Source organism: Tursiops truncatus, chromosome 2, assembly GCF_011762595.2.
Source record: "Tursiops truncatus isolate mTurTru1 chromosome 2, mTurTru1.mat.Y, whole genome shotgun sequence".
Taxonomy (NCBI): domain Eukaryota; kingdom Metazoa; phylum Chordata; class Mammalia; order Artiodactyla; family Delphinidae; genus Tursiops; species Tursiops truncatus.
The window spans coordinates 61,569,356-61,594,915 of record NC_047035.1 but is presented as its reverse complement, the minus strand read 5'-3'; the positions used below and the strand labels follow the sequence as shown (position 1 = coordinate 61,594,915).

The 25,560-nt window shown below is 35.7% G+C and overlaps 1 protein-coding gene across 8 annotated transcripts in view; it reads left to right on the top strand.

Annotated features, from left to right (window-relative positions):
* MIPOL1 (mirror-image polydactyly 1) overlaps window positions 1–25,560 on the top strand; it is a 315,627-nt gene that overhangs the window by 455 nt on the left and 289,612 nt on the right. Inside the window, exon 2 of one of the 8 annotated variants that reach the window (XM_073800538.1) lies at window positions 4,565–4,689. The exons of the other annotated variants lie outside the window; for them this stretch is intronic. The gene's annotated coding sequence lies outside the window, so the exon portion shown is untranslated. The remainder of the gene's footprint in view (window positions 1–4,564; window positions 4,690–25,560) is intronic. 8 annotated transcript variants of the gene reach the window in all.

The following is a 25,560-nucleotide window of genomic DNA, read 5'->3' as shown; positions in this document are numbered from 1 at the left end:
TTTTTGTTTGTTTGCTTTTCCCTTAAGAGGCAGTGAATTGGAGGGTTCAGGTCCTGGCTCAAGCTATGATTGACTCTGCCCTTGAGAGTCACTCATTCGCTTTGTATTTCAGGTCTCACACTTGTAAGTTTTGGCAAAGAATGTGTGCTTCTTTAGGCACGCTGAGCCATGCCTGTACAAAGGTACTGTTAGAATTTTGGGGGGTTCACAATGTCTCTGGGCCCACATTTCGCTGACTGGAAGGTGACACCACCCGACAGTCATTTGTGAAGTACTTTAAGCTCCATGGATGAAAGGAACTGGATAAGCACAAGATAACAGCATTATTAGACAGGATGTCGTAGAAAGAAAAAACTTTCCACAAGAACAGGCTTTTTGAAAAGCTCCTTTGAACATTTTATGCAGGTTAAATCACAGTGGTAGTAGACAAAGGTGAGCCAAAACAAAGGGCCAAACAAAACAACATTTTAAGGAGGTTTTTCTTTTTTTTTTTTTTTCCTTCCCCAGATAACTTTCACGATAACAAGTTACTGGCTTTTCAAAGTTTCTCTTTGGGATCTAGTGTGGAACTAACCTAAAATGACAGTTACATAAATGTGGGTATCCTGTGCAATAGTATACCAAGAGAATTAATTAAAACAAAGCTCCTTTCTATATAAGGTAACAGAAATTAAGATATCTCATTGGGGAGAGGTAATGATGGCAAATCCGAAAAGTGAACGAGAGATGTACACAATTTTCCTTCAAAGGCATAGAGTTTGTAGATATGTTTCTAGTGTGTTAATTATTAAAGCATAATAGACACAGAAAAGTGCATGAATCATAAGTGTACAGCTCATTGAATTTTCACAAAGTGTGCATATCCAAGAAAAAACATTACTTGCATCCTAGAAGCCTCACTTTGTGTCCCCTTTCCAAAGGTAACCATTATCTCAATTTCTGACATCATCAATGAATTTACTTACTATTGACTTTATATAAATAGAATCATACAGTTTATAGTCCTTTGTGTCTTACTTTTGCTCAATATTATATTCATGAGATTTATACAAGTTATGTAGCAGCATTCCATCCATTTTTGGGGTATTACCAGTAGGGCTGCTATGAACATTTTTTGTAAGTACTTTGGTGAACATATGTATACATTTCTGTTGGATGTATACCTACTGGTGAAATGTCTATATTATAGGATACGCAAATATGTATTTCTGGTATACACTGCCAAAAAGTTGTTCAAGTTAGTTGTCAGTTAACACTCCTGTTATCAGTGTTTGAGAATTTTGGCTCCTGCACATGGTTGAAACATTTAGCATTGTCCTTTTCATTTTACCCATTCTGGTGGGTAGTGATATCACATTGGGGTTTTTCCCTAATTCCCATAATGATTAATGATATTTAACACCTCTTCATATGTCTACGTATTGGCCATTTGGATATCTCCATTGGCAGGGGTTATCAAATTTTCTGTAAAGGGCTGGATAGTTAATATAGGCAGTCTTGCTTTGAAGAGTTTCAGTTAAAGCAGTCCTAGCTAGGACTGCCTGTATTTTAGGCTTTGCAGGCCATATACAGTCTCTGTTGTATTTTCTTTCTTCCTTCTTTCCTTTTTTTTGCCTTCCTGTTTGCTTGCTTCCCTGCCTACCTTCCCTCCTTTCCTCCCTCCCTCCCTCCCTCCCTCCCATCCTCCCTCCCTCCCTCCCATCCTCCCTCCCTTTCTGTTTTCTTTAACTTCCTTCCTTCCTTCCTTCCTTCATTTCATCCTTTGCTAACCACTACTATGTTGAAAAATAACTGTTCATAAATGACCATTTGATCTTCTGCTCATTGTTGGTGACATCATTAGATGGGGCTATATTGGAAAAGTATAAATACATAATAGTACTAAGTAATGTGTGCTGTAGTGTCTTGGGGTTAAATTTCAAATCTCTAAACGTACTTCCTTTGCTTTTTATCAGTTTTACCTTGAGAATAATTAGAGACCTATTTGAGACTTCTCTAAATTGTTCTATTGCTCCTACTATCTCCCATCCCTTTAAAGCTGACAAACAAAAAAGAGGTTAAGAAGCAAGAAAAGAAAGGAAATACAACCCTTTGTTGATTTGCATAAAAGGCTAAGAAAGAGATGAATATGCAGGCAGTTGTCGACACTGAGTAAAAGCATAAAAAAGCATAACTACTTTTTGCAATACTTTGAGTTGGATATTGTCTTTTGAGCGGTTCCATCATGAGATGGCTTGGTTGAAATTTATATCTACCCTATTGAGTATGCTCATAATATAGGAAGTAACAGTCAGTGGCTTGGGCCATGAAACTCAACTGTGGCACCCCTGCCCAAGTTGGAGATACTTTCTTCCTTAAATGCCCCATTGGGCTGTCCAGTTCATCTTCTCTTACTTTTGGTCCCCTGCCTTTCACTCAGCACCAAAAGTACCAAAAAAAAAATTGAAAATATGTTAACATTTTTAGCTAACACTTTCTTTTTTTTAGATGGCTTATAGAAGTGAATTTAGGTATATACTTAGATATATGCTAATACTAATGAGAGGCTTGGGGCAGTCTCCATCAATGTGATGTTTTCTTTAAGATGGATGATCTTGCTTGATTGTTATGCGGACACAGATTTAAGATAACCACTGGGCCCCAGTTTCCACCACCAGCCCACTAGGGTCCTTAAGCCTTTCTTATATAGAAATTTTGGATCCAGTTGTGCATTGATTTATGTGTGCATATATACACACACATATTTTGACTAATACAAATGCCTTTCTGCTTTATAATTGCCACACACAACAGTTGTACTTATATGCAATGTTTTCACTGCACTATTTGCACCAGAGTTTGAGTCATTACAAATTATTATGGCTGGTAAAGGGTTTATACTGGTGGAGGGGATTCTCCGACAAGTGAAAACCGCCTCCCACCCCTACCTGATATAGGAGCAAATAGGGTATTTATGTAGTAGAAATGTGTAATGATACTAGATCCTGACTGATGCTTCTGTGTTCATCAGGATATCTGTCAGTTCAGTTGTTGTCATTAGCTTCCTCGAGTACCTGCTCCCATGGACGTTGCCTTCATTGCGTGCATTGCCATTGTTGACCTCTGGGACTGTCCATATTCCAGGATTCCGGTGGGGACAAACTTGCCCTTTCTGGTTGCAGTTTCTATTTTTAGATACTTCATTTAAGTTATACTTAATCTTGTTTACTTTGTTTAAGGTGAGACTATATTTCTCTGCTATGATCTATTATCTGTTGCTTTCATACTTTTTTTCCAGCAAATACCCTTATTACTAATATGTCCAGATACCTGGGACTGGGGATGGGCAGAGTATAGTTCAGTTTCATCTCACATGCCACCTACAGAGATAGCTTTAGGGTTTGATGAGAGAAAAAGATATCTTGCACAACATTATCCAATTCTGGCTGCTCTTGTTAGTACTATTATTCTCTCTTCCTTTTGAATTTATTGGATTTATTGGATTTTGAGACTGTTATAAAGAAAGGATAGTGTTGTTTTAGGGCATTAATTGCAAAAGGTATACGTTACAGCGCAAAGAGCACTGAGCATAAAAGAATGTGGGTGGTTTACTACCTGTCTGTGTTAACCCTTCCTGCAAGTCAGCTCTCTTTTGTAAAATGAGGCATTTTGACCAAGTATTTCTAATCCTTGGTAATCCTTTCCAAAAGACACAGTAGAGAAATACAGGATTTAGAATTTAAGCAACGCTTGAGGTCGTTTAGGCTGCCCTCTCAGTTTTTTCCAGCGAAAATATTAAGGCCTTGAGAGATTGTGTATAGTCCCATAGTTACTAGAATCTAGTTATAACTTTTTATTCCAGTTGCTTTTTCCATTATGCTGCTTATGATAGGCGGCCTTCTAAGATAACCCTGTATCTGTGTAGTCATAGTCTTGTGTAATCCCGTTCCCTTGACTGCAGACTAGACCTTGTATTAGAATATGGCGAAAGTGGTGGGATATCACTTATGAGATTAGATTATAAAAGACTATAATTTCCTTTTTTCTGGCGCACTCTTGTTGCTCACTTTGATGAAGCCAGCTGCCATATCATGAGTTGACCTATAGATAGCCTCACCCATCAAGGAATTGAGGGGAGCCTTTGGCCAGTAGCCTGTGCAGACCAACAACCCCCTAGGAACTGAATCCTGCCAACGACCACTGACGGAAGTTGGGAGATAGTGTCCGAGTTAAGCTTTGAGATGACTGTCGCCCTCGCTGACACTGTGGCCGCAACCTTGTGAGAGACTCTGAACTGAGAACCTAACTGAGCAGCACCCAATTCCTCAGAAACTGTGAGATGTGCATTGTTTTAAGCTGCTAAGTTTTGGGGTGGTTTATTAGGTAGCAATAGCTAACCAATAAAGTGCTCTTACTAATTTCAGAAAATTTTTAGTAAAAGGAATAATTCTCCTTGAAGTTTTTTATAAACATAGCTTCAATATGTTTTTATCATCTTAAACATATTTGAGGATATTATTTTTACCTTTGTGCAAAGAGAAATATTAACCATTATCTATTCTGTTTGTTTTAACTTAATTTCTAGGCATTTGTTTTTCTCAAAAATGGCAACATAAAGGGATGAGTACTTTGAAGGTTGGTTTGGTTTGGCGTTTCATTAAATTGGATAATCATGGGACAAACTTACCACAGAACTGCTTTTGGCAATTGGTACGAGCACCTCTGATTCAGATATTGTCTGTATTGAAGGTCTTTTTAATTTAGATTTTATACTGCTTGGGATGTAGATAGCCAGGTAGTCTGCTCTTATTTATCTGCAGTTTTGCATTAGGGTGATTTGAGTATGTATACATATTATTTTGAGAATTGCCTTTAGTATCCCTTGATTTATAAGTTTTGGAAGCTACTAGGGTACAACAGGGATGATTTTACTGGAACCCTTGATCCTGAATCTTGTTTTATTTTTCTGTTGGAGCTTACCAGCTTCTCATCTTCATAGTTTTATCTTGAGGTTTTTGCTACTGAGGAACAAGTTTTGAAAAACTGAAAAAATAAATAAGTGAGTATATAAATAAATAATATAGATCAGTTAACTTTTAAGTATCTTTATTGTGAAATTCAATTCATGTAAAAAAGAAATATAAATATATGTGGACAGTTCAATGAATAAATAAAAAGTTAATACCCATGTAACTACCATCAGATATTTTCAATTGAATAATCATTGAAATGATTGTATCTGGCTTTTGTATCTGGCTTTTTAAAAAATGTTGTATGAGTATGACTCTGTGTGTGTGTATGTGTGATGTAACTTTTGCAATTGATGGGTACAATGCTTTATATGTGACTAGTAGGTGAAGTTTGTTAATGCTGTTGTTAAAATCTTCTCTTTCCTTACTAATTTGTGTGTGTGTGTGTGTGTGTGTGTGTGTATACGTGCGCACACCTGTGCTTGATTGTCAGTTACTGACAATTTACTATGTGTTAAATCTCGCTGTGTAATTTTGGATTCTATTTCTCCCTAGGAGTTTTCTGTCAATTTTCGACTTATTTATTTTGAAGTCATGTTATTAGAAGCATAGTCAACTTTCTAATTAGTCTATCTTCCTATGAATTGAACCTTTGTTCCATGAAGAAGTATTCCTTTTTAATCTCTAGTAATGCTGTTTGTTTTAATGTCTAATCTGATGTTTTAAAAACTATTTTGAAATAATTTTAGACTTCCTGAAAAGTTGCAAAAATAGTACAGATAGTTCCTGTAAACCTTTCACCCTTCTTCTAATGTTAACACAATGTATAATCGTAGTACAATTATCAAAACCAAGAAATTAATACTGTTAAAATACTAGTCGCTATACATTTTATCAATAGTTTTCCCATTACAGTAGTGTTCTTTTTCTGTTCTAGGACTCAATCCAGATCCCACATTGTATTTAGTTGTCATGTTTCCTGAGTCTTCTCCAATCTGTGAACTATTTCTGATTTTGGTATAGCTGTATCAGCCTTCTTTTGATTAATGTGTACATAGAATTGGATTTTTAAAAATCCAGTGGGACATCTTTATCTTAAAATTGGAGCATTTGGTAGTTGGATCATTTCATCCATTCATATTTTGTATTATTCCATTTTTTACCGTCTTTTATTTCAGAAATTATACATGCTTTGTAATTCTTTTAGTGGCTATTGTAGAAACTGTAGAATCCTGGAATGAATGCTTTCAGACCTTTCTTTATGCATTTCCTCATGTGTATATATGTATCCAAACACACGGTTTTGGTTTGCTTCCTTTTTTATTTTCTTAATATAACAGTGGTCATACTGTATTATTTTACAACTACCTCTTTTCACTTATTAAGAAAATAATAAATGCATAACCATTATACACTCTTTCAAGCAACATAAATAAATAAAAAGTTAACAGCAAAACATTGCCCCAAATTCTATCACCCCAACAAAAATAGCCTTCATTAAAAACCAGGTGTACAGCATTCTATGTTTCTTTTCCTAAGAATACTCAATTAAAAAAAATAAAAAAGCCTAGCCATAGGCACATGTTTGTGAAATTTCACAGCACCAAGAATAAAAATAAAAAAAGAAAGAAATCGGAAGATTTCCAGAGAGAAAACCTAAAAAGAAAAAAGAATTGACTGTATCAGCGTCAGTCTTCTTGACCAGCAGTATGGCTAGTTAACAATCAGTGAAGTATGGGAGTTATAACAAAGATGTTTTCACACCTGAAAAGCCTCAGAAGTTGTGCTCTAGCAAAATAAAGAAGTGAAAGAAAGACCTGGAGTATAGGAAATAGTAAATTCAACCCAGGAAAACAGTGAAATGATGTCCTAGGAAGGACAGCTATATAGCAGGCCTAGAGAGCAGATGGTCCAGATTTGAGAGAAGCCTCCTCAGGAAGGAGGTTTCCAGGAAAGAGAGGATTAAGAGATCTTATATCCTCTGGGGCTGGAGTTTTCTCTGTGGAAGGTTTTTAAATGTATGAATTCAATTTCTTTAATAGATGTAGGGCTATTCTGGTTATCTATTCTTACTGAGTTAGCTTTGGTAGATTGTATCTTTCAAGGAGTTTGTCAAATTTATAGGTGTGAAGTTATTTGTAATATCCCCTTTTTATCTTTTTAATGTCTATGGGATTGTTTTAATATCCTCCTCTTCTTCCTGATATTGGCAATATATGTCATCTTTATTTTTATCTTGATCAGTCTGGCCAAGAGGTATCAATTTCATTGCTCTTTTCAAAGAACCAGCTTTTGGTTTCATTGATTTTTCTATGTTGATTTCACATTTTCAGTTTCATTGAGTTTTGCTCTTTACCATTTCTATCCTTCTGTTTACTCCGAGTTTAATTTTCTCTTAATTTTTCATTTTTTTTAAAGGCAGAAGCTTAAGTACTAATGAGAGGCTGTCCTCCCCACCCTTTTTAAAAAATTTTTATGGGAATACAGTTGACTTACAATGTTGTATTAGTTTTAGGCGCACAGCAAAGTAAATCAGTTATCCATATACATATATCCACTCTTTTTTTTTAGATTCTTTTCCCATATAGGCCGTTACAGAGTATTGAATAGAGTTCCCTGTGCTATACAGCAGGTTCTTATTAGTTATCTATTTTATATATAGTAGTGTGTATATGTCAGTTCCAATCTCCCAGTTTATCCCTACCCCCACTTATCCCCCCGTAACCATAAGTTTGTTTTCTACATCCATGACTCTGCTTCTGTTTTGTAAATAAGTTCATTTGTACTTTTTAAAAAATATATTTATTTATTTGGCTGCACCAGGTCTTAGTTGCAGCACGTGGGATCTTCGTCACTGCATGCAGGTTCTTCAGTTGTGACATGTGGGGTCTTTAGTTGCATGGCATGTGGGATCTTTTTAGTTGTGGCATGGGAACTCTTAGTTGTGGCATGTGGGATCTAGTTCCCTGCCCAGGGATCGAACCTGGGCCGCCTGCATTGGAAGTGTGGAGTCTTAGCCACTGGACCACCAGGGAAGTCCCTGTACCCTTCTTTTTTAGATTCCACATGTAAGCGATATCATATGATACTTGTCTTTCTGTGTCTGACTTACTTCACTCAGTATGATAATCTCTAGGTCCGTCCATGTTGCTGCAAATGACATTATTTTGTTCTTTTTTTATGGCTGAGTAATATTCCATTGTATATACGTGCCACATCTCTGTATCCATTCCTCTGTTAATGGATATTTAGGTTGGTTCCTGGCTGTTGTAAATAGTGCTGCAGTGAACAGGGGGGTACATGCATCTTTTCGAATTATGGTTTTCTTATACGCCAAGGAGTGGGATTGCTGGGTCATATGATAGTTCTATTTTTAGTTTTTTAAGGAACCTACATACTGTTCTCCATAGTGGCTGCACCAATTTACATTCCCACCAACATTTGCAAATGAAGCAACTGACAAGGGATTAATCTCCAAAATATACAAACAACTCATGTAGCTCAATATCAAAAAAACAAATAACCCAATCAGAAAATGGGCGGAAGATCTAAATAGACATTTCTCTGCAGAAGACATATATATGACCAAAAAGCACATGAAAAGATGCTCAACATCACTAAGTATTAGAGAAATGCAAGTGAAAACTACAGTGAGGGATCACGTCACACTGGTCAGAATGGCCATCATCAAAAAATCTATAAACAATAAATGCTGAAGAGGATGTGGAGAGAAGGGAACCCTCCTCTCTTTTTTAATACATGTGTTTAATATTATAAATTCCTTCTAAGCACTGATCTAGCCATATCCCACAAATTTTCGTTATGTTGTGTTTCCATTTTTATACAGTTTGAAATATTTAAAAATTTCCCTTTACTCTTCCTTTTGAACCATGTGTTATTTAGAAGTGTTTGGGGATTCTTGAGATACCTTTTTGTTAATGATTTCTAGTTTATTTTGTGGTAAGATAACATCATTTGTATGATTTCAGTTCTTATCCATGTGTTGAGGTCTTTTTTTATGGACCAGAATAGGGTCTTTTTTTGGTAAATGTGCCATGTGTACTTGAAAAGATTGTGTATTCTCCTATGCTGGGTGGAGCTGTCTATAAATATCAAATAGGTCAAGTTGGTTGATAATGCTGAGTCCTCTCTATCTTTGCTGATTTTCTGAGTACTTCTCTGAATTACTAAGAGAGGTATGGTGAAGTTTCCAGCTGTAATCACAGATTTGCCTGTTGTTCCTTTCATCAATTTTCGCCTCTTGTATTTTGACATTTTGTTGTGAAGTGCTTACATATTTAGGGTTATTTATGTCTTGTAAGTGATTTAAACCCTTCAATGTCCTTAGTCCTGGTAATGTTTCTTGTTTCACTTTGTCTAATATTAATATAGCCACTTCGCTTTCTTTTGATTAGTATTTGCTTGTTTTTTTCACTGTGCTCTATGATCCTAAATAATATATAGTTAGGAAAGGGTAATTTGTAGGATATTTTCATTTTGTGTTGACAGGGTTCAGAACACACTACCCCAAAATATGATACCTTGTCATATTGAATATTTTAAAGCTGAAGGATTTTGAGAAATGGCAGGTGCAGGAAGGACTCTCAGACCTCCCCTTTCCTCACTGAAGCAGGTCATAAGACCCTCATGTGAGAGGTGCCTTCCCTCTATCTGGAGGAAAGGAACATCCTTATCTTCAAAGATGGAGGATACCAAAAGGAATCTGAAACGAACAGGCCTTGCTAAGTTTTCACCAGTTTACTACCCTTGGCTCATACCCTTTTGTCCTATAACGTTTTTCCATGACTTTCCACTCTTCATCATAAACCTAGTGTAAAAATGCTCGGGCTTGTTTTCTTCACATCTTCATTTCCTTTTGAAGGCTTCCATGTCATGTAAAACTTATATTAAATAAACTTGTCTGCTTTTCTCTTGTTAATCTGTCTTTGTCAGTTTACTATTCAGGCCCAGCCAGGGATCCCAAGAGGATCAAGGAAAAGTTTTTCACCCCTACAGTGTGCATTTTGTTATTTATGTATTTATTTTAAATAATGTTTTGATTTTAGGAAGTAATGTCTTACCAAGTATGACCTAAGAGCATGTAATTTTATGTTAAGATACAAGGATATAAGTGTTCATAACATAATTAGAAAAAAATTGCATTATTGCTCTACTTCTTGGAAGGAATTTGAATGGTAATTTCTTACAGATACTATTTGTATTTGGGTGTTGAAATGCTGTTTTGCATTGTCTCAATCATATACATAAAACCTAAAGTTTTTAAAAACATTTAAATTCATTTTTTAAAATGGCATTTTCTGAAGTATGGCAGACCTCTTCTTTAAGCAGCATGTCTTGAAACTAATACTCTTATTATCTTTTAAATTTAATGTAAATTGAAGCTATTTCCTTAATTTATGTCGAACAGCTTGTTACCAGCATGGAAGCTGCAGATATTGTGGGATATAGCTTAAGATCTCCCAAAGTAGAACATTTTATTCAGTGGCATGAGCTGGCACAGTGGGCAAGATTATTCTAATTCATTTGGGTAGGTGAACTGTAACTTAGGAAGTTCATATACAAAAACTCACTGTCTGAGTTTCCTTGTGATTCTTTACTGGTTAAGAAACTCAGCTTAGGATTTCAGTGGCTTAGTTTCTATTGCCTTTATTTCTTGCAGGTGATTAATTTTCATTTTAGTTTAAATTAAAAACTTCATACCCATCTTTAAAATGCCTATATTTTTGTTTGTTAGCCATTTTAGAAGTAAAATCTCATTTAAACTTTTTGTCATATGATTAATAGCTGGTTCTGGAAGCTTTTGGTCTACATGTAAATATACCTTAAAAATTAGAGAAATTAATTATTTTCTTCACTGAAGTTTTTTGGAATCATTTTTCTTCTAAAACATGCTCTTAATTTTAGGAATTACTTTATGAAAAACAAAAGACTGTATATTTGCCTGTCAGTGGATAAAAATTTAGACTACTCTTTAACATTGCCACATTTAATATTAATGAGATTTTTAAAAGCTGCCAAAATGATTTTCCTTCTAGTGATATTCATAACAGGAAACAATGATATTGCCATCCAATGGAATATTAAACAACCATTGAAGTGGTCTGAAGAAAAATGCTTATGATATAATATTGTGAAAAAGGTCAAGTATGTGTAGACATTGGTTGCACATATATAAATGTGTAAAACAAAAGTGGTAAAGAAAACACACTAAGATTTTAAGAGTATTTCATATTTTGGTGGTGAATGTAAGCGATGATCTTTTTTTCTTTCTTCCTACTTTTGTTTTAGTGTATTCTGGATTATTTTCTATGGGATATGGTCATTTGGGCACTGCCTAGAATTTCTATCTCTAATTTTTTTTTTCTATCAGTGATTTCTACCAAATCAAGAATCCAGCATCATTTGACATTACTATTGGATTTGCTCTGAGTTCTAATGATTATAGTTGATTGTAACGAGTGTATTTGTTTTAAGAATGTAAAGATTTTTAAGCCCTTTGAAATTTTCTAAATGAGTTGTGAAAAATTTTTAAAGTAATTATTTTAGAAAAGTAATTATTTTTAAAAGTAATTATTTAGAAGTAATTATTTAGTAATTATTTAGAAGTAATTATTTATTCCCTTCTCTAGCATTTGTCTGGACTTCATTTTTTTAGCTGATTTTTGTGTGTTGTCCATATTCTCTTTGGTTTATTTTACTTTATTTTTTTAATTTAAAAAAAATATTTTTGGCCATGTGGCGTGTCTTGTGGGCTTTTAGTTCCCCAACAGGGATGGAACCTGGGCCCTTGGAAGTGAGAGTGCAGAGTCCTAACCACTGCACCGCCAGGGAATTTCCTGGACTTTGTTTTTATTTTGTCCATATTGTGTCTTCCCTACTGAACTTCGACTGTTTTCAGTTTGTCCTCAATGTACAAGAAACTTTGTCCAAATGTTTTGAGAGTTCATAAGGCTTTGACTTCTCCAGCCCCTTCACTTTAGGCCTTGTTGAGGACCTTTACTTGCTGTGAACATACCTGCTGCTTATAGAGATTCTTGTGGCTCTCAGATACCTCTTTGCTCCCTGTTGTTCCCCTCTCCTCTTTCCTGCACAGATGTTGGATATCATGCAGGTCTTATAGTTGTTGCTGTTGTATTTTTGTGTTTACCTAGTTTTGTGTTTGATATTTTGTTTATGGGTTTGTTTTTGCTATCCTGGTCTCTCTGTTTTTGTGGAGATATTTGGGAACATTCGAAAATTATGCAGCTTCTACCATGGTCTTCCCAGAATGTTCTTGCCTTTTGCACAAAGTTAAATTTATTCAGTTTAAATGGTTGTCTTTTTTGAAGATATATTCTGCTAAAATGTTCTTTATTTTATAAAATAATAGCCTAGCAACAATTTTTGTTTTGGAAATTTTACTAGTTTGTGAAATGTAGAATTTTTAGTGACTACTTATTTCCTTAGTTCCCTAGAACAGAAAAAATAAGTGACTTGCCAAAGGCTACAGCATTAATAAGTGACAGTATCAGTGTCTAAATATTCATTTTATGACTCGCAATAATCAGCCTTAAACTAGTTATAGGAAGTGACTGAGTGAGAGTGAACTCTGTTTAGAAAGTGTTTTATCCTTCAGCTAATATGTGGCTATGCTGAGTTAGGATACTCTTCTGAATAGTATGAGAAATAACTCTTCTAGGGAGAGTGGAGATATGCCTTTTGGCAGACTCCTGATCATCAGGAACACAATATCCAGTTGATTCATGACTGTGATCCCTCTTTTATTTTAAATTTGTTCTGTAAGAGAGGCTAAAAATGTCTCTGAACATAGGTGGTATGAGAGCTGGAAAACTCACAAGACACATGTATTAGTTTCCTATTGCTGCTGCAACAGCTGTAACAAATCACCACAAATCTAGTGGCTTCAAACAACACAAATTTATTATCTTACAGTTCTGGAGGTTAGAAATCTGAAATGATTCCCACTGTGCTAAAGTGATGTTAGTAGGACTGTGTTCCTTTGTAGACTCTCTAAGGGAGGTTCTCTTTTCTTGTCTTTTCCTGCTTTAGAGGCAGTCTGCTTTTCAACTTTATGGTACATTTCCCCAAGGAGGTGATCAGTTAACATTTTATAGTCTGTTCATGTTTTTGGTTCTTTGAACTTTTTTAGTACAGTTTATTTCATTTAACCAGCACACAGCCACTGTCTACTATGTCTCCCCATATCTGGGGTTTGGAAATGGAGCTGAACAGGTATATCCAAGGTCTAAAAAAATGAAATGTGTGTGAGAGGGAGAGTGAGTGTATTTTCAGAAGAGGGGATGGGGTGAGCTTGCAGTTAAAGAGTTTCAGGTACCATAGAATCACTGTTGACATTTGTTGGTACCTAATACAAGTTTATTTCTCACCCATACAGAGTTTGGCTTAGAGATCGAGGTTCCTTCTATATTGTGAGGCCACCATCTCAAATGTGGTTTTCAAGGTTGTTGCAGGAGGGGAAGAGAAGGCTAGGGGATCTCATAGAATATCTTTAAGGATGAGTTGTGAAATTGGCTTGTATCTCTTCTGCCTACACTGCTTTGGCTACAACTCAGTTACATGACTCAAATGTAAAGAAGACTAGGAAGGGACTTTTCTGGTGGTACAGTGGTAAAGAATCTGCCTGCCATTGCAGGGGACACGGGTTCAATCCCTGGTCCAGGAACATCCCACATGCTGTGGAGGAACTAAGTCTGTGCACCGCAACTACTGAGCCCGCGCGTCCTGGAGCCCATGCTCCACCACAAGAGAAGCCACCGCAATGAGAAGTCCGTGCACCGCAACCAAGAGTAGCCCCCACTCGCTGCGATTAGAGGAAGCCCACGCGTGGCAATGAATACCCAACGGAGCGAAGAATAAATAAATAAAATAAATAAATTTAAAAAAAAAAGGCGGCTAAGAAATGTAGTTTTCCTGTACATTCAGGAACAGGAATTGCTATGGTTTATAATCCAACCAGTCTGGGGTTTGCAAGGGGAGAAGATAAAAAATTAAATGATGGTTAGATCTTGTTATGAACTGAATGTTTATGTCTCCTTCAAATTCATATGTTGAAACCTTTGGTGTGCCAGGTGGGGACTTAGGAGGTAATTAGGATTCAATAGGTCATGAGGGCAGAACCCCCATGAATGGGATTAGTTCCCTTACAGGAGTCACTAGAGAGACTTCCCTGGTGGTCCAGTGGTTAGGAATTTGTCTTCCAGAACAGGCGACTCGGGTTCAATCCCTGGTCACGGGACTAAGATCCCACATTCTGCAGGGCAACCAAGCCCACCTGCCACAACTACTGAGCCCGCACGCTCTAGAGCCCCCATGCCACAGCTAGAGAGCCCGTGTGCCACAGCTACTGAGCCCACGCCACAACTGCTGAGTCTGCATGCTCTGGAGCCCACATGCCGCAACGAAGACCCCGCACGCGTACCGCAACTAAGATGCAACACAGCCAAATGAATAATTAATTTTTTTAAAAGTTTCAGCTTAAATCCTCCAAATGAGCTGACGTTAAAAAAAAAAAAAAGTCACTAGAGAGTTTGCTTCCCAGCTCTGTTCTCTGCCATGTGAGAGTACAATGAGAAGTTGGTAGTCTGCAACTCAAAAGAGGACGCTCACCAGAACTCGACCATGCTGGCACTGTTATCTCAGACTTCCAGCCTCTAGAACTGTGAGAAGTAAATTTCTGTTGTTTGTGAGCCATCCAGTCTGTGGTATTTTTGTTAGAGCAGCCCAAATGGACTAAGACAGATCTCATCTCTTTTCCTGACCCAGTAGGATTTTTGTCCTGCCTTTTACCCCATGGCACTTGCAGCTTGGGTTATTGCTCCTGATTTCTGTGTTGGTGGGACAGACAAGAATTGTTCTAATGCAACATGGGGGAGGTTAGAGCCAGGCACATTTTTCTCTCACCTCTCCTTTCTGCATCATCAGTGTCTGCTGTTCACCCAAGGCTATAGTCCTCCTCTTCCCCAGTCCTCTTTCAAAGCAGCTGACACCTGGATTTCTTGATGTTTTTGGTTGGTTCCTCAGGTCCATGATTCCCTCTCACTTTTCAAGTTTTTCAAGGTTGATTTTGGGGGAGAGAGCCAGCAATCTTTATAGTTTGCTGTCTTGACCCTTTCTAGTTTCTGAATAACTGGAAGCCTTCCTAATTTCTGAATAAAACATCCTTAGGAGGGACTTCCCTCGTGGCGCAGTGGTTAAGAATCCACCTGCCAATGCAGGGGACACGGGTTTGAGCCCTGGTCCAGGAAGATCCCACATACCACGGAGCAACTAAGCCCATGGACCACAACTACTGAGCCTGCGCGACACAAATACTGAGCCCATGCATCACAACTACTGAGCCTGCACTCTAGAGCCCACGAGCCACAACTACTGAAGCCTGTGCGCCTAGAGCCTGTGTTCCACAACAAGAGAAGACACCGCAATGAGAAGCCTGCGCACCACAACGAAGAGTAGCCCCCGCTCGCCGCAACTAGAGAAAGCCCACGCACAGCAACGCAGCCAAAAATAAATAAATTTATAAAAAATCATCCTTAGGGATCATACCTTCTTGTCTTAACTGAGAAGGAAACAGTTTCATTTCTTGTCCTTATAAATAGAGTAAACAATTTATTCCTTGCATCTAGGCAAGAGGGTAATTTTGATAAACCAGTAACTTTTCCTGTGGAAAAGCTTATCAGATGATAGTGACCAAGGATAGCAGAAAACTTTGTGTTGGGTTATTTGTGGATATGATTCTTGTTTTAGCAAGTGGATTCTCTTTCTTCCAACTGTTGATACTATCCTTGCCCACCCACTCAGGTCAGGTTGAAGATCTGAAATAATAATTTAAAAGCCCGTTTATCAAAGCAAGTTCATTGCTTCAAATTTTTAGTCTCTTATGATATCCAAAAGGTAGAAAAATTTAAAACAATTTGATTTGATAAAATAAGCACCCTGACCAATAAAGAAAAGTTATAAGATTGAAAATGTTGTTAAAATTCCCCAAAATAAGCCAACAGTCTCATAAAAAAGTCTTTATGTTGGATTGTTCATTTAAAATATATGTACTCTTCTGCTAGGTGCTGTGCTCAATAGGCACCAGAGATATGAATTAGTGTAGTATTAAATCCTTAGGCATTATTAAAAGATTAAGGTTTGCCAACCCTATTATTCATATGAATTAACATCACAGAGTAGTGGACTAAGCAACAATTTTAATTAAATTGACAACATAAAGAGAAATACACTTAAATTCTATAATGAGTTTATACAGAGATGTGGAAATGAGTGTTAGATTTGTAATTACTACTGGTTGTATACCTCTTCATGCCTGGTGCCTGTTTTTAATCAGCTTTTATATTAAGTTAAATTTATATACATTGCATCATGATTCAGAAATAATTGAGTTTGATTTGAGTTTAGTTACATTAATGATTAGAATGTTTTTATACTTTTAAAATATGTGTATTTAAAGTAGTTATTAAAGGGGGAATTTTTCATAGTCTTTAAAGGCTGCTGTAACATGTAAGTTTTGCATCAAAATTTTAAAAATATAAAAATTTTTTATTATGTTATTTAATAGTGGGGAAAGGTCAAAAAAGTGTTTAGAAACCTTGCTTGTGTTTTGACCTTAGGAACTTTGAAGAGCATTTTACATTAGTATTTGCCTACAGAATATTACTCCATACTTGTATGTTTGTGTAGTGACTTTTGTCACAATACACTTTTGTGTATCTTATTCTCTTCTTTAAAGGAACAGTGAGTTCTAAGTTTTTTCTTTGCAAAATCAATTGTTACTGTTCTTTTTTCCTACAGAAAAGTTCATTAGAAGATATTGAGGAAATCCCGAATATTCATAAATATCACTGATCAAATGCAAAATGTTGGCTAGAATATTGATTAGGAAAAAACTTGTAATTACTTGTTATGAGTGAAAGGTGGGCTTTTTAAAAGTCAGTTTTGTTAGGTTTGCTGTGAAAGTAGTTAAAAGGACTGAAACAGAGGTGCTAGAAATGTTTGTCTATTTTTCCACTAGGTGGCGACGTATACTTGTTATTTCTCTAGCAAACAAGGCCATTTATCTGATGAGGTAATACTAAGGTTAAACTTCGGTAACCCGTATATTAATAGAAATAAATAATAAATAACTAAAGGTAAAATATAACTTTATTCCTTATATATAAAAATGTTATTTGCCAGTCATCTGTGGAGAATGTGTAATTTTGATTTTTTTGGTAGGTTTGCTAATTCTGATGGTCTCTTAATGGCCAAAAATATTTTAAAAATTCAGAATGCAGAAATTATCTTAAATGGCTTCCACTTAATGATTTTCCAGAATAACTAAAGTTCTGCATTTCCTTTGGTATAAACATACCGATTGATGCCTGTGGTATGCTTAATGTTCAGACTAGTATTGATCTCTCGTAGATGTTTCTGCTCCTACTAGTTCAGTTGATTTATTTACATACCAAGAATGACTTGTGTTTGTCCCCAAACCTGTTTATACCAGTTGTATCTGTGTCATATAATTTAAATCAATCTAGATGAGCTAATGGAAATATCTTTATAAAAAGTGTTCTTCCTGTGAAAGCTAAGGTGATGTTTAGCAACGGTCAGGTGAATGGCTAAAAAAATTTACTATCAAAGTAGGTGTGAGAAAGCTGTGGAGAAAACCTAGATTATGCACTTGTTTATGAGGCAGAAAAATGCTTGGAATCCTGTAAATTCTGTACAAAAGTTGCTTTTATTTAACAGAGCGATTACACATGGACAAGTTTCACATTTTGATGCTTATAACTGAGAGATAACTCTCCACAAAATCTTTGTTGAAGATGCTGAATGTCCTGGATGAAAGTTATTTAAAGTTAAAGCATTTACTTAAGTGCTTAGTAATTTGAAGTTTGTATCTCTCTTAATATTACTTTCTTGCTATAGTTCATATGCTTGTTTTAACTGATTATACTTAGAGGAAATCTAAATAAAAATTATTAGTAGAAAACAAAATGTATTTAGATAGAAGAAAATTAATACTTTATCAAAGGCTCCAGAAAGATAGTTTAGCAAATAACATAGCCTTTTTCAGTCTTGTTGTTGAGTAAATGTAATGATTTTTATCTTTTTATGATTCCAGATTTTATGATTTGTTGCTGAATTGTTTTTTTTAGCCAAAAGGTTGAATTTTGGTCCCTAGGTTCTCTGGCCTCTTCATGTTTAACTAGCAAGGGATTGTCTTCCTCCACATATACAAGACGGGCAATTTTTGTTCAGTAGTGAGTTAGTTCCTCTCTAATAGGAGTTTCTCTTCCCCACTGTAATCCTCTGAGAGCAATTTCATTACTAAGGAAAGGTAGAAGATTTTTTGACTAGGAGTCAGAAGGTCTGACTAGGAGTCAGAAGGTTTTAGTCCTAGAATTTCGGCCCTAGAACAGTAAATATTTGCTCAGTACAGAAATGAATGAGTAGCTTTGCTCCATATTAGTTGTGAGACTCTAACCTGGTCAATTAACTTCTCTTAGAACCTTATCTATAAAACGTGATTTTATTAATTCAACACACACTTCTTCAGTGTTATGAGTGAGGCACAACAATGAGAAATATAAGCCTCCTTTCAATCAGATTGCTTAATTGAGAGGAACACATAAGTAAATAATATGCACTTTGACAAGTGCTTTGATGAAGTTATGTATAGCTAGAACTGGACAGAGGCAAGTGGATAGCCCCTTTAAACCTGTAGATATTGTTTGGACATTTACTTAGTGGGGGTAGGGAAAACTGATTTTATTATCTTGGAATTATTATACAGAACAGTAAAACATTAACTTTCACTAGTTGAAGAAAACATTTCTGAAAAAGATTTTGCAAAATATTTTTCAGTGTTCTGTAGCTCTTCTTTTCACTTCCGAACCAACAGTTTCTTGGGAAGCATATTTATGAGTTTCAAAATTGGATAAAGTAGGTCACCAGAAAAGGGCCATTTGAATTTTAACTCAGTACAACTGCATATATAGTAGGTCTTGTCAAGGAATGTTATAAAATTTCCAGAGAAGAGTGACATACAGAAACCTTAATTAACTGACATCATACTTCTCATTCATTCCAATGAGGTTTTAGTGGCCTTCATAGCCATTCACTCTGCCCTTCAATCCTAACTGGCTTGCCTGCATTCAGTTTGAATAGAATTGGCACTTCATAATTTTAAGTTTTCCAGTCCATGACCATAGTAAATATCTCCATTTACTTAGGTTTCCTTTATATCTCTCAATAACGTTGTATTATTTTCTCCCTCGGGGTTTTGCATTGTTGTAATGGCAGGGACCTTAAGTAGACGTTGAAAGAAGTGTGAATAGCCAAGATTCTTGATTTGTTCCAGTATAAAGGGAACAATTTTTAATGTTTCACCATTCTTAGAGGATTTTTTTCTTGCTTGTTGTTTAAGACACCTGTTATCAGATTATTATATTTTTAGAATGCAAAGAGTTTTTTTTTAAAAAATTCGTGTTGAATTTTACCAGATGCTTCATCTATAGATGTTTATCTATCCTTTGATGTTAGTAATGAATGCATTAATTTCTTTTCAAATATTGAATAAATCTATAATGAGATAAACACAACTTAGTCACAGTACATGATTGCTTTTCCTATATTGTTGGTTTCTGCTTACTAATATTTTGTTTATAATTTTTACATCTGTGTTCACTAACGAGGTTTGCCTCTTTCTTATACTATTCTTGGATGGGTTTGGTATCAAGATTTCTGCTGTCCTTGTAAGATTTTGCTGTCTTTTACTTACTGATAATTTTAAAGTAAGATTGAAATAATTCCACATAAGATTGGAATCATAATAATTTCTGAAATACGTTACTTCCCAGGAATATTTTCCACTCCTGATTAATTTCTTTGAAAATTATAGAATTAGTCAGGTATTTTATATCTACTGAGTCAGTTTTGGAAATTATTTTTTTCTGGGTATTTGCTGCATCTAAATTTTCAAATATGTTGCCATAAAGATGTTAATAATATTCTTCTTTTTTTTGAAGCATAGCTGATTTACAATGTTGTGTTATACATATATATTATTAATCCTGATATTGATTGTTTTTGTATTTTCTCCTTTCTTCTTGATCAGTTTTACAGGAGTTGTCAAGTTTTTTACTCTCTTCAAAGAACCAACTTTTGGCTTTGTTAATTCTCTCAGTGATATGTTTATTTCCTATTTAATTTCTGCTCTTAATTCTTTCCTTCTAATGTCTTTGAGCATATTGTGCTTTAGTGCTAATTCCTATTGATAGATTCTTAGGTCAAACTCATTAATTTTCAGTCTCCTTTCCTAATATGTGTATTTTAAGATATAAAGTTGCCTCCAAGTAGTACTTAAGTTGTATCTCACAAGTTTTGCTTTGTGGAATTTGTTATTGTAGGGTTCAAAATATTTTATAAATGTAATCATGATTTTTTCGTTGACTTATTTATTAATTTCTGAACATATGGGAACTTTATTTATTTCTGAATATGTGAGAATTTAAATTTCTAAACATAGGATTTTCTTTTTGTTATCTGTATCTAACCTTATATTGTGATTAAAGAAGATGCTGTATCAAGTTTTTTTCTTGTACTATTTTTTAAAAATATTTATTTATTTATTTAGGCTGCACCAGGTCTTAGTTGTGGCATGCGGACTTCTTAGTTGTGGCTTGTGAACTCTTAGTTGTGGCATGCATGTGGGATCTAGTTCCCCGACCAGGGTTAGAACCCGGGCCCCTTGCATTGGGAGCATGGAGTCTTACCCACTGGACCAGCAGGGAAGTCCCTCTATCAAGCTTTAATTCTCTGAAATTTGATTCTACTTGCTCCCGGAATATCGTCAGTATTATATGTACTTAACAAGAGTGTGTATTCTGGATGTTAGGTAGAGTATTAATTTATGTTCAGATTTGTTAGGTCAAGTTTGTTAGTGACATTTGTAAATCTTCCATATTCTTGCTGAGTTTTTGGTCTTGTTCCATCATTGTGGATTTATCCACTTTCTCCTGAAAGTTCTGTTAGTTTCTGTGTTACATATGTAGAGGCTATGTTGTTAGGCTTGTATACATTTAGAATTTTTATTTCCTTGCAAATTGAAACTTATTATGAAGGGACCCCCTTTCTGCCTTAAAATCAATTTTGCCTCATATTATAGCAGCTTAAGGTCTTTTGCTTAATTTTATATGGTATATCTTTTTACATCATTTTGTTGTTGTTCACCTTTTCTGATCCCTTTCATTTTGGGTGAGTCTGTTGTAAACATAAAGATAGATTATAAAAAATCAAGTCTGACAATTTCTATTTAACTTTACATTTTAAATTATTATGTAATGACTTCTTTTTCATTTGGTGTCTGTTCCTATGAATTTTTTTTATTGTGGTGAAGTGTAGGGATTCCCTGGCGGTCCAGTGGTTAGGATTTGATGGTTTCACTGCCGAGGCCCCGGGTTCAATCCCCGGTCAGGGAACTAAGATCCCACAAGACATGCGACCAAAAAAAAAAGTGTGCATAACATAAGATTTTATCATTTTAACCATTTTTAAGTGGACAATATAGTGGCATGGACTGCATTCACAGTGTTCCCCTTTACCACTATCCATCTCTATAACTTTTTCCTTGTTCCAAACAGAACCTTTATACTCACTGAACAGTAATTCGTTATTTTTCCGTCCCCCAGCCCCTGGTAATCACTGTTCTACTTTCTTTCTCTATGAATTTGAATATTCTAGGTATCTTGTATAAGTGGAACCATACAGTATTTGTCCTTTTGTGTCTGGCTTATTTCACTTAGCATAATATTTTCAAGATTCAACCATGTTGTAGCCTGTATCAGGATTTCATTCCTTTTTAAGACTGAATAATATTCTCGTGTATCAATGTTATAGTCTAGCAGTTTTGATCATATTGTGTTTTACATTTAAGTCTGTGATCTGTTTTGAGTTAATTTTTGTGAAAGATATACAGTCTAGACTCAGTTTTTGCATGTGGATGTCCAGTTGTTGCAGTACCACTTGTTGAAAAGACTTCTTTCTCCATTGAATTGTCTTTAGTCCTTTGTCAGAGATCAGTTGACTCTGTTTACGTGGGTCTATTTCTGGGCCCATTTTCATTGACTTGTTTGTCTCTGCTTTTATTAATACCACACTGTCTTGATTACAATAGCTTTATATTGAGTCTTGAAATTGTGTAGTGTCAATATTCTGACTTCGTTCTTCTCCTTCAGTATTGTGTTGGCTCTTCTGGATCTTTTGTCTCTAAATTTTAGAATTAGTTTATTAGTATCAACAACAAAACTTGCTCAGGTTTTGATTGGAATCACATTGAATCTATAGATCAAGTTGGGAAGAACTGATATTTTGACAATATTGAGTCTTTTCCACGTGCATGTAATATCTATCCATTTATTTAGATCTTTGATTTTTTTTTAACCACAGTTTTGTAGTTTTCCTCATATAGATCTTATCCATACTTTGTTAGATTTATGCCTAATTTCAAATACAGTTGTTCATTTCTGGTGTATTTGGTCTTATGTTTCTTCTAAAAATTTTATAGATTTACTGCCTTTTTTTTTTTTTTTTTTTTTTTTTTTTGACCACGCCATGAGGCATGTGAGATCTTAGCTCCCTGACCAGGGATAGAGCCCGCTCCCCCTGCGTTGGGAGTACAGAGTCTTAACCACTGGATCACCAGGGAAGTCCCTACTGCTTTCATTTAGATCTATGACCCATTTTAATTAATCTCTGCAAATAATGTAAAGTTTAGTTTATGATTTTCTTTTCTTTTAAACATCTGGGCATTCCAACAGTGCTTATTGAAAATTAGCCTTTCTTGAATTGTTTCTGCACCTTTGGTAGGTAGAGATCAAGTGGTCATGTTTATTTGGGTTTATCTCTGGACTCCCTAGTTTGTTCCTTCGATTTAGGTACCTTTCTCTTTGCTGATACCATGCTATCACCATTACTTTAGCTTTATAGTAAATCTTGAAGTTGGGTAGTGTGCTTTTTCGAGCTTTGTTCTTTCTCTTAAAAATTGTTTTAGCAATTCTCATTCCTTTGACTTTTCATTTAATTTTTGGAATCACTTGGTATCTGTAAAATATCCTACTGTGATTTTGATTGGTATTGCATAACATGTATTGATTACTTTGGGGGAGAATTGGTATCTTTACTATGTTGAATCTTCTTTCACGATTGTGATATGCCTCACCATTTATTTAGACCTTGATTTCTTTCATCAGTGTTTGTTTTCAGCACATAGATCCTGTATTACCTAAATTTCTTTTAGCTATTATATATGGTATTATTTCTTTAATTTCCTTTTCAAATTGTTCCTTGCTTGTGTACAAAAATATGATTGATTTTTGTGTGTTGACCTTATATCTTGCAATCTGGTAAAACTCATGTATTCTAAGAGTGTGTGTGTGTGTGTGTAGACTTCCTGGGATTTTCTTCATGGATAATCATGTTGTCTACAACTCTGGTTAAGACTTCTAGTACTCTGATGAATAAGAGAGGTGAGAGTGGACATCCTTGCTTTGTTTCTGAGCTTGGGGAAAAGTTCCAGTCTCTCACCATTAAGTATGATGTTAGCTTTAGGATTTTTGTAGATGCCATTTGTTAAGTGGAGAAAGTTTCTTTTATTCATAGTTTGCTGAGAGTTTTCCTATATTTTAGGATGCACTTTTTCTGCATCTTTTCATATGACCGTGGTTTTTATTGTTTAGACTCTTACTGTGGTGGATTACATTGATTGAGTTTTCAATATTGGACTAACTTGAAAAGTCTTTATTTCGCTTTTGTTTTTGAAACATGTTTTTCCAACTGTAGAATTCTAGATCCACAGTTTTTTCCTTCAGTATTTTAAAGACGGTGCCCCACTGTCTTCTGCTTTGCATTGTTTTTGGCAAGAAATCTGATGTCATCTTTGTCTTTGTTCTCACTATGTAACATGTCCTTTTTTCTCTGACTGCTTTTTAATGTTTTGTCCCTCACACTGGTTTTGAACAGTTTAATTAATTATCATGTGCTATCATGTAGTTTTCTTCTGGTTTTTGCTGCTTGGAGTTTCTTGAACTTCCTGGATCTGTGGGTTTATAGTTTTCATATACTTTGGGTACTGTTTCTTTGCATGTCAAAAAATTCTGTTTTATTCTTTTAAAGGTTGGTATTCTTGTTGGTTTTCCCTTGGAGGCAGTTATGTTGTTTAAACACGAATTACAAACTCTGAATTTCAACATTGCATTAACTGCTATCTGTTTAGTTCTCAATCTTTCACATGCTACTTTTTTTCTCTTAGCCTCATTCTCTGGTGTGCCAGTATAGTTTGGTGGTCCACCAAGGATTTAGTAGCACTTATCAGATTTGGAGGCTTACAATTTTTGTATTTTCCTTGTTTCTGAGGATCGTTCCCTTAATTTTCCACTGTTTTCCTTATCTTGGGCTTTGTTCCCTAATACCTCTGTTGCCCTTGCTGCCTGTTGTTTGGGGAATACACTCAGCAAAAGTTTAAGGAATAAAACAGCAGAGTCTTTCAAGGGTAGACCTCTTCTGTCATGTTTTTTTTGTTTTTTTGGTGGACATGCTGCGTTTTTTCCTGAGCATGCCCAGTTTTGTGGTCCATCAGAGATTTGAGCAGAGTTTATACTCAGATTTTGGTTTTTACTGTCTGATTCTCTTGTAGCCAGTCTTACCCTTAGATTTCCAGTTGGTCTTCTAGTCCTGATCTCTGTCCTCTGCCATCTTAAGCCAGCTGTGATCATTGTTCTGTTGAGGTAGTTGTGAAGATTGAGGAATTTTCTTTCTTTCTGACTTCCTTCCTTCCTTCCTTCCTTCCTTCTTTCCTTCCTTTCTTTCTTTTCTTTCATTTTGGCTGCGTTGGGTCTTCATTGCTGTGTACGGGCTTTCTCTAGTTTTGGCGAGCAGGGGCTACTCTTTGTTGTGGTGCGTGGGCTTCTCATTGCAGTGGCTTCACTTGTTGCGGAGCACGGGCTCTAGGCGTGCAGGCTTCAGTAGTTGTGGCACATGGGCTCAGTAGTTGGGTCATGGGCTCCAGAGCGTAGGCCAGTAGTTGTGGCGCATGGGCCTTGTTGCTCCGCGGCATGTGGGATCTTCCCAGACCGGGGCACGAACCCGTGTCCCCTGCATCGGCAGGCGGACTCTCAACCACTGCGCCACCAGGGAAGCCCTATTTATTTTTTTATACAGCAGGTTCTTATTAGTTATCCATTTTATACATATTAGTGTATATATGTCAATCCCAATCTCTCTCACTCTTTACAGAAAAAGTTTGCTGACCACTGCTTTAGATCAGTATTAGACGTTGGCCAATAGCTGATACAGTACTCAGAATACTGAATTTAGGAGTTCTAATGTACCTTTGACTTTGTTTCTTTGACTGTGGAGGAAATTGCTTTATCTTCCTAAACCCTAAGTTTCTTCCTCTGTGAGATGGAATATCACTAAATGATTTTTTGAGGCCCTTTCCAGCTCTGAGGTTTTGAGAAACTTTGTAACATAAAGTTTTTAAAAGGCATTTGGAGTAAATATAGATAAATATAGATCAATCAGTCTA